The sequence below is a fragment of the Coturnix japonica genome, chromosome 5, assembly GCF_054131305.1.
Source record: "Coturnix japonica strain WE chromosome 5, WE-NBRP24, whole genome shotgun sequence".
Classification (NCBI taxonomy): domain Eukaryota; kingdom Metazoa; phylum Chordata; class Aves; order Galliformes; family Phasianidae; genus Coturnix; species Coturnix japonica.
Genome location: NC_140667.1, coordinates 12,136,380 through 12,145,738, shown reverse-complemented (window position 1 = coordinate 12,145,738; position 9,359 = coordinate 12,136,380). Strand labels below are relative to the sequence as shown.

Sequence of the window (9,359 nt, the reverse complement as noted above, 5' to 3'; positions counted from 1 at the left end):
CTTCATGTCCATGCTTTTGACTTGATTCCCCTAGAGATTTCCCTCTCAATTAATCCAAACATTTCTTCTCCTTCAGTTCTATCTGGTTGTGGGTTTACTGGGCAGAGGGAGGTGCTCTTGTAGGAATCATCAGGCAAAAGCTGATGCAAGCGTGTGCGGGGCCTGATCCCACACAGCCGGAGGCACCAAGCCTTCCTGCTGACTCTGGTGGCCCTGGCAGCACACTCACATGCTGTTTTGTCATGCCCACACCTACTCCTGCCTCACTTTGCAGACGCCTGAATCACCGCTCCTTGGTGTTGTGTGGGCCGTGATTAATATTTCCTTCCTACACCCGTCATGCAGACTGTGATTTTCACTCTGGCTTTTTGTTTTCCTCCTTCCCCCCTTCCCTCTCTGTGCTGAGATGGAGAACAATTCCTGGAAAGGATGGCTTCTTTCCCCCACGCTGCATAAACACCACTCGCGCCGTCAGGGAGGAGAGAGGGGACGTTCAGCAACATATGGTCGGGAGGGTTTGGGGGTTTTCAGACAGTGAATGACCAGTGAGGTTTCAAAGGGGTTTTATTTATAAATGATAGACTCCTGAGAGAGAAATAATTGTTGCTCTCCCAAGCATAAAAGAAGCAATTCACCTGACATAAAACCCGGGGGACAAAATTAGCTAAATTAAAGCGAGAGATGGCAACTGTAGTAAGTATTTTTTTCTTTTCTTTTCCTTCTGAATAGTGAATCATTTTAATTTTGTTTTCCCCTCCTTCCTTGGAAGGAGGAAAAAAAAGCAAAAGCAAAGTGGCTTGGATCTGAAAGAACAGATGGTGCCCTGCTCGGCCCTGCGACGAGCTCTGCAGTGCGCATTCCTTTACTCTGTCCTCTCAGATAACTGAGTTATACAGCACACGACCATCTGGTGTATGACACATCTTGTGTCCCCCAAACAATGCCCCGGCAAACCTCTTCAGGGGAGAGGTTAGTTTCTAGGGTAACAGCAGCATGTGCAGCTCTGCGCCTTATTGAGATTCAGGCCTCCTCACTTGTCCCCATTCTTCTCCTTCCTATTGTTGTCACTTGAGCTTTTGCTGCTTGGTTACTCAGAGACTGACAATATCCATGAGTATTTTGTCCCCAGCACCGAAACCATTGTCTCCAAATTTTGTTTCATTATTTATGTTTTCAATATCCAATGGTTGGCTGAAGCATCTGCTGTAGAGTGATAAGGCAAGTGCCTATTTAGGAGGGCTGTGCTGCTGCCTGACAACAATGCTTTGAATTATTCAGGTTGTGGTTGGACAAGTCTTTGCAAAAGCCAGGATATCCATGAAGCACTGAGGTGACTTTATTTATTTGCCTGCTTCTTTTTTTTTTTTTTTTTTTTTTTTTTAAGGTCTTGCATCCTTTAAGCTGGACAAAAAAAAAAAAAAAAAAAAAAGATGGACAATTTCTGGAGGAAGTAGGTCTGCTTGTTACAAGTCTCCCATTTTTTCCTTGCTTGGAAACAATTTGAAAAGAAGGCGTTGGCTTTGCTTTCCTTTTGGATTTTTAGGGGGTAAGTTCTTCCGAAATGATGTTTTTTTGAATGCTGATATTCTCTTATCAAAGTATAGCCAAACTCTGGGCTATAACCCAAGTGCAGGGACTGTGCATCATACACTGAAATTCTAGAACCGTAACTTGGATGGTTTCATCAGCTAACAAAAGAAGTAGATGAATGTCTTTTCCACCAACACCAGGCATATGCTCACAGAATCCTTTACTCTGGTGTTAGCGTCTTCAAATAGTTGTAATTGCCACAGATTGCCACAATCCCACAACATTCATTCTATATCTGCATGGCACTGAACATTCATCCAGAGGAGTAGCAAATATATGTTTAGAAACCTACTGCATGGAGCATGAGGTTTTACAAGCTATTAAAACATAAAATTAAGGAAATACTAGTGATCTTTAAGCACAAATAGGCTGAACTTCGAGCTCAACTGTTAAGTTGAGGTTTGGTAAGTCAAGGCACAAATAACTTTTATAAAATGCTGCATCCTGTCCCTCAGGTGAAAGTCAGGTATTATAAAACCACCCACAACAGTTTTGAGAGATTCTGTACCTATGCATTATATAACAGCAGCATACGTAAGCTCAAGAAATGTGTACTTGTGGCACTGAGGGACTTGGTTTAGTGGGCATGGTAGAGATGGTTGGGCTTGATGATCTTAGAGGTCTTTTCCAACTTAAATGATCCTACGATTCTATGACATCTATCTGAATACTGTGATACATTTGTCATAATGTCAAATCTGATTTGTTGTTTTTGCTCACTTATAGCATCCTATGGATGTCACTTTTGAAGTAACACTTATACTATACATGTGTATATATACATGTATATATTTGACCTAAAGGCAATTTTTAAAAAGATTTGCCTAAATTATTTTAGATCTACTATCAGGATAAGAAGAAATGAGGTGTATGGTTCTCTCAAATCAAAACTACTCTCAACACCTTGCTTGGTAGACCTTAGAGATGGTGGCAGAAGATCACTGTGAGCAGTAATGCTGAGCCAGAAGACTGTTTCAGAATATTCTAATTAAGACCCAGTTTGATTGGCAGCATGTTTTGTCCTCAGTCAGCTCTCTAGACGTGCCCTTACAGGAGTGGTATATCTTCCCGTATCAGGGGTTTCTCTGTCCAACCTAGCAAAGCAAAAGGTTAAGATTGCTCTCCGTGAGTATATTTGAGAATAAGTGCTGTTTCACCCAAAAGACTATGCTACTGCAGGACAGGTACATACATCATCTATCAGTACATTTGTGAAGGTTTCTAAACATCAGAGAAGAGGGATTCTGCAGTATCACCCTGGTGTGAATGTTGCGTTATCAGTTGGTTCATTTGTGATCGCTTGCAAAGGCAGGGAACTGGTCTGCTTGACTCAAGACGTTGCTGCTGTTCCTGCATTTCATGGGCTTTGAGAGCAGAAGAGCTCATTAGACCATCTGGCTGGAACTCTGCACAAGCCATAAACCTCACCCAGTTCCTCTCTAATGAGGTAAGCAACTTGTCTGATTTAAGCATTACCTTAAAGTACACTGTTCAGTCTTGGCGTAGTAACACGATAATCCCCTCCTTGCCCTGAGGTTTGTTACAGACTTAATTCCTCCACTATTAAAATGGACAACTTTTCTTTTGGGGCATGAACTTGTTCACCAGTATCTTTGATTCCTATTTGGCTTTTCATCAGCAAATTGCAAAGCCTTCTGGTGTAGGAAATGATCTTGCTATAACCTAGACTGCAATAAGCCTGGTCTGTGAGAGAAAACAACATGTAAATACACAAACTAATTAAGAGAAGTTTTAGTTTTCAAACATTCCTTCTGTACCTCCTTGTGACGCTTTACCTCAATATTTTTGAAGCTTGTTTGAAAACAATTAAAGTTCCTCCACACCATGTTGCAGCAGAATCATACATTGTATTGCAAGGCAGGCCTTGCTTTCTTCTTTGTTTTAATGAGCACTGGCCAGGCTGGCATGATCCTTACCACTTCCAGCCGAATGGGAGCAAACAGGAGAGGAGTTATAAGGCTAAGTGTGAAAGACCTCAACAAAGCGCAATATTCTCCTATTTATAGGAAAAATCTCAGTGGTGTGGACCAATCCACCAGCTCTGTGGAGTGCTGTTTGTGTGTGGAGTACGTGAGTTTGAGAGGGTTTTGGAGCAAATACTCCTCAATAAGGAGACAAATCCTTTGGCCATGAGGTTACAGAAGCTGAAGATCTTTGAGGGAAGGAGTATCATACCCTGGATGGCTTCTTCCCATTTTATGGAGAGGAAGGTTACAGCACAGAAGACAAAGCTTAGCTCACCAACATGAAGAAGCAATGACTTTCCTAGATTTGTACCAAGACCTCCCTGTATGGCACAAGGTCCATGCTGGATTGCAACACTACCCCTTTGTCCAGACCTCTGAGTGCCAAATGAAGCCAACCAGTCATTCACAGCATCTGTTCCTGCTGAAAGCACAGCAAATAGCTTCTCAGCAAAGAGATTTCTCTTTGGGAAGGATCACTGAGCAGCCAGAAAGACAAATTAAATTAGGAAGCATAAAGCAGAAGGCCATGAGTAGAAGGGAAAGGGATACACTGACATTCACGTGTGAATCAGATCACGTGCAAAGAAGTCAAGTGTGCTTGTTTTTTTCAGGAATGTCTGAATATTTTTATACTTTAAGAAGAAAAAAACGGTGGCACAGTCTGTTTAGAGGCAATGGGAAGGAAAAAGCAAAACAAAACAAGAGGGGCCATGAGACATGGTGCGATTTGCATCTAAATACGTTTTAGCTTGAAGAACATGTTCAGAGGAAAGCACAGTATTGCCAGTTCACGAGACTAACTTTCTGATATCTTTGTGGGAACCAAATGAATTGCAAAACATCTGCAAGGTCCAAAGTGTCAATTATGCCTTTATGTAGATGGAGGAAATGTCACATGATTGAGGCAGTCATTGGACATGGTCAATTGTACGTTTTTATCCTCTGCTTAGCCTTAAAGCCTCACTCAACAGTTCCCTCAGACAAAGGCACTGTCAGAGAGGGAGATGGATCAGTTTGGCCACTCACAGGAGTCACTTATCAGCACAGAAAGTGTCCCCAGCCTCGGACAGCTCTGACATTCTCTTTGCATACCCTGCTTCAGTGGTGCAGCTACAAGTCCACCTTGAGAGCCATGCAGTGAGACATAGCCAGGCAAACAACCCAACACAAAGCCCAGATTTGGAAAAGGCACAACTCAAATGAGCGAGTTTCAAACACTTCTCTTAGACCATACCTGTGTTTCTCAGTCAGGATTCTGCTCCAGCTCACAAGCGACAAGTTTTTTGGAACATGCCAACTGCCCAGAAGTATCTCACAGGAACGTGTAAAATGAAGTCATGCATCATTCAGGGATCGCAGGAGCTGCCAAAGCAGAAGAATGGTTTTGAAAGGCCCATATGTGTAGCAGCCAATGCCAAATATCTTCATTTTAATGGCTCGCGTGTTACAGTTTATATTGAGCACTTCAACAAGTCCCAGCAATATTCTTTCCGGATTTGAAAACTTGCATTACTTCTCAAGGAAACTTTTAAACCCAGCAGCATTTGTACTGAACAATTTGTGCGTGTTTTACTGCAATCAACATCTGCAGCCAACAGCATCTCTACTCTGTAAAACTGCACCAAAACACCACTGGCACTGCTTCCAGGTGGTGGGGTGGTACAACTTCCTTCACTTTGGAGGGAGGCTTGTATGGGGCTTGTGGTCATTAAGATGGTTAATTATCATGCCACTGCATCACCACGGACACTCATCTAAAATCTGACATCTACATAGCTCTGGCTGAACGTGTCTGGATTTATTGTGTGGGTGCCCACCAGATGAGATGCAAACTGGGTAGGACAGTGACCCAAAAACAATAGGACACACAGAAAAAAAGTCCAGGAAACCCATTGAGAGCGCACAACCAGCTTGTCACATTGTCAATGGGCCCTGAATGCAACATGCTCAGAAACAGCAGCTCATGTGGATGCAGAACCAAGGTAGGGCACTCACATCAGCAAGGCCTTGTAGCAGTGCAGGGAGAAATGTGGGTTGCAGCCATAGGGCTGAGCACTCGGGAGAAGGAGGCAAGTGAGCAGAACGCACGACGTGTCTGCAATTGCTTTGGGAAGCGTGCAGCCAAAACTGTAAACTGTCTTACACGCGAGAGATAAAATCTGTTCTGAATCGTGGAAGCCCTCACGTTGTTTTAATGAGATTTCTGTGTACGTATACATACACGCAGCCGCTGTCCCCCCCCTGCCTGCTGCGTGCCTGCTCCCACTGCTGGCCTGCAGAGCATGTCTTGCCTTGGAAATAGAGTTTACATATGCACATGACTCCCAAAATTAACATGTTGTTCTGGTTGTGGCTGGCTGTTGTAACCAACATCACAACAAAGTAACCCATCCACCTCAACACAACAACAGCACAAGGGATGGAGTTGTTCTGCATGAGCTGCCTGGCATCTAAAACAAAGGTACGCATTTAAAGGCATTGGATAAGCCTACCCATGCAGGTATTCCAGGAAAGGATGAAGTGTGTCTCATAATTCCAGGAACGGAAAGGAGTTTGTAAATCACGTGCAGAGCGAGATAAACCCTGGACAGCCCTGCAGTACAGCATAGATCTGGATGGCTTACGTCAGGCTCGTTCTGTAGTGGAGCACAGGGCAGGCTTGTTCCAGCAGAACAGCACTTGAAGAGATGATTCCTGGAAAGTGCTTTCCATCTGAATTTTTGGGCAGTGGTTTCCACGTGCCAGCAAAGCCTGTGTAAGTCAGGGCTCTGTGGAAGAGAGTGCATTTAATACAGTGCAAAGCCCAACAGCCGAGGAGAGGCTGGGAAATCAGCAGATCTGGTGAATGAATCAGGCTCAGCCCACAAAAATCTCACTGCAGGAAAGCAGCCATTGCCAAGAGGGGTTGGGCTGTTGTCCTCCATCCACTGCCACTGAAGCAAACAGCAGCACATAGGTAGAAAAGAAACCTACAGACCCTAACTGGAGGATAAGCCATCAGTTATAATTCTGTGCTTATTTTGCATGTTTGTAAGACTTGTCTGTACACAGAACTTTAAAGCATCTGGTCCTGTGGTCCATGAAGAGATAAACTGTCTGTAATGTGCTTATCTAGAAGGCTGGGTCCCACCTTGTGACCATTAGGTGCTCAGACCCTGATCTTGAACATCTTCAGGGATGGGGCATCTACCACCTCTCTGGGCAGCCTGTTCCCAGGAAGCAGACATTCGCTGGCTACAGGTAAAATAAAAAGGTGTTTTCTGTTGTCGTCACCGTCATGAGGATTCACTGAGATTGAGTACATCCATGGTTCCCAACTTAACTGCTGCTAAAGGTAGTGAAAGTCTTATACCTGAGTTTGGGAGGAGTCTGGCCAGGCTTGGTGGCAAATATTATAGGATTAATCATAGAATCACAGAATCATTAATGTTGGAAAATGCCACTAAGATCACCAACTCTAACCCCAGCCCACTCCCACCATGCCCAATGACCACGTCCGTCAGTGCCTCATTTCCATGGTTCTTGAACACCTCCAAGGACGATGATTCCACCAGCTCCCTGGGCAACCTGTGTGCATCACCACTTCTTTCTGAGAAGAGATTTTTCTTAACCAACATGAACCTTCCCTGGCATAAGTTAAAGCCACGTAATTGACTTCAGCTCACATCCTGTGCCCTTGGCAGATTCGGGACATCCACAGATGTGGGATGGCAGCAACCAAAGCAGGGGCAGCAGTGAATAATGGCCCCAAGCTGTACTCCCTGACCCCAACCGTCACCACAGTGGGGGTAGGGTGGTATTGTTTTAAACTTTCTCTGTTTCCCTATATGGAGTCTACAAACCAGCTCATTGGCTTTTTACAGTGTTTCAGCTCTTTCTCCTGAGTCTGAATTTTCCTCCCATCCCTTTTTTTTCTCTTCTAGCCAACCTGATGTTCTGTATATTTTGTTATGTTCTCCTTTTACTAAATCCTTATCTTAAAAATAGTGCATTTGATTGTGTGCAATAGTAAGTTTTGCTCCTGGAACAATTCTGCCACCTCGCTTTGGCCAAATTACACATACGTCAACTCTTACTAAAAGCCCATCATCTAATATGACACCCACAGCATTTAAAATCTGGCTCTAAACAAAATCTAAATGCTTTAATTTTACTAGCACTTCCTGGCTTCTGTCATAAAGGAAAAAAAAAAAAAAAAAAAAAAGAAGAGAGAGAAAAAAAAATCATTATACTCATTTTTAAATCACTTCAGGTGTTTTCTTTGCTCATCTAAGAAAAACCATCAAGGTTATTCATTGTGTTTTCTTTGTTATCACTGGAGGTTTAAACATGCCATATAATCTGTGGCCAATTAAAACACTGATTTCTGTTGTAATTGCAGCAGTCAGGTTTGGAGGCGTTTGTGATGGGTGGAACAGGTGGGACAATGGCACAGGGTGAGATTTCTTGCTTTATTCTTGTATTAAATGAATACAGATGTGGCTAATTCCAATCCACGTTTTCCTTCTTCAGAGTCTGCCAGCAGCCAGGACTCGCTCAGGACACGAAGTGGACAGTACTGACAGCAGGGACCGGTTGTAGCCAGGACACAGGAGTGGGCATCAAGGAGAGTGTGCCTGTTCCCAGCTAGTTCCATCCACATTGTCTAATCCAGGTAAAGCTCTGATCTACACAAAATCAGATATGGAAAGCACACGTAAGCAGGTATATATGTAAATGTGTAACATCTCTGCACCATCACAATCAGATGTTTGTATATGTATGAACACTTCTGCGCTGGGTATCATCCAACCAAACCTCTTTGTTTGGATAACTTCCCAGGCTTTGTTTCTCTTTATTGCAGAGGACACAGTGTTACCTCCACCCAGGCTCCTAAACATTCTCTGGGTTGATGGGGCCCTGAGCAACCTGGTCCAGTACCAGACCTGGAGATTGGTGGCCCTGCCTGTGTCAGGGAACTTGATTATCCTTGGGGTGCCTTCCAAACCAAGCCATTCTATGATTCTCTGATGATTCTAGTTCACCCTGCCTCAACTCCTCCTAAAGATCCCACTCCTCAACAGGATGCAGGACCTTGTTGCCTTGGGAATGCCTTCAGAACACACAGTACCCTACCTAGGGCACGGTGGTCTGTAGCACCTTGGAGGTCTTTCTTCACACTCCTAAGTTGTTCTTTTAATCCTATTCACAATTGACATGTCTTATGCCCACGGCTCCCAGATCCAGCTATGATAACAAGGTTTGAAGTTTTCTTGCTAAAGATGTCAGGCACAAAGCTTAGTGGCCCACTTGGCTAAGAGCTGCTGCTGTTTGGTCCAATAACTGCTGAAGTTCCTTTTCTGATGTTTTCCTCACCACTGAGCACTTTCCACAAACCTATGTCTCCATTCTCAGGCATTCCTTTGCTCTCCCTGGCCATGCCCCTTGCTCTCTCTCCCTCAAGACTTGGCCTTCCATTGAAGGATCACAGCGAACTGCAGAACCTCAGCACAAGGCACAGATTCAGCATCATCTACAGGAGGGGCACTCACCCAGCCCAAGGCACAGCCACAGCAAGTGCTGGGCACTGTGCTGCCCGTGGCCAAGAGTGTAGCATAGAAAGGACCCAGAAATGAGGGAGGCGAAAGTAGTACGGAGCAGTGCTTGGGTGTGTGGGGCCATCTGCCACCGCAGAAGTACAATGCCGGATTCTTGAAATGTAAAAATAGATCTCAAAAGTGACATGTTTTAATGAACTGAGCACAAAGGAACATGGGCGAAATAAACTGAAAACAGAAGCAA

At 44.1% G+C, this 9,359-nt stretch overlaps 1 long non-coding RNA gene across 1 annotated transcript; it reads left to right on the top strand.

Annotated features, from left to right (window-relative positions):
• Window positions 1-1,384: 1,384 nt before the first annotated feature.
• Window positions 1,385-9,359, top strand: LOC107314561 (uncharacterized). Its single transcript, XR_014947022.1, has 4 exons — window positions 1,385-1,546; window positions 2,899-3,037; window positions 8,091-8,232; window positions 8,973-9,359. It is a non-coding gene; the product is annotated as an uncharacterized LOC107314561 (long non-coding RNA).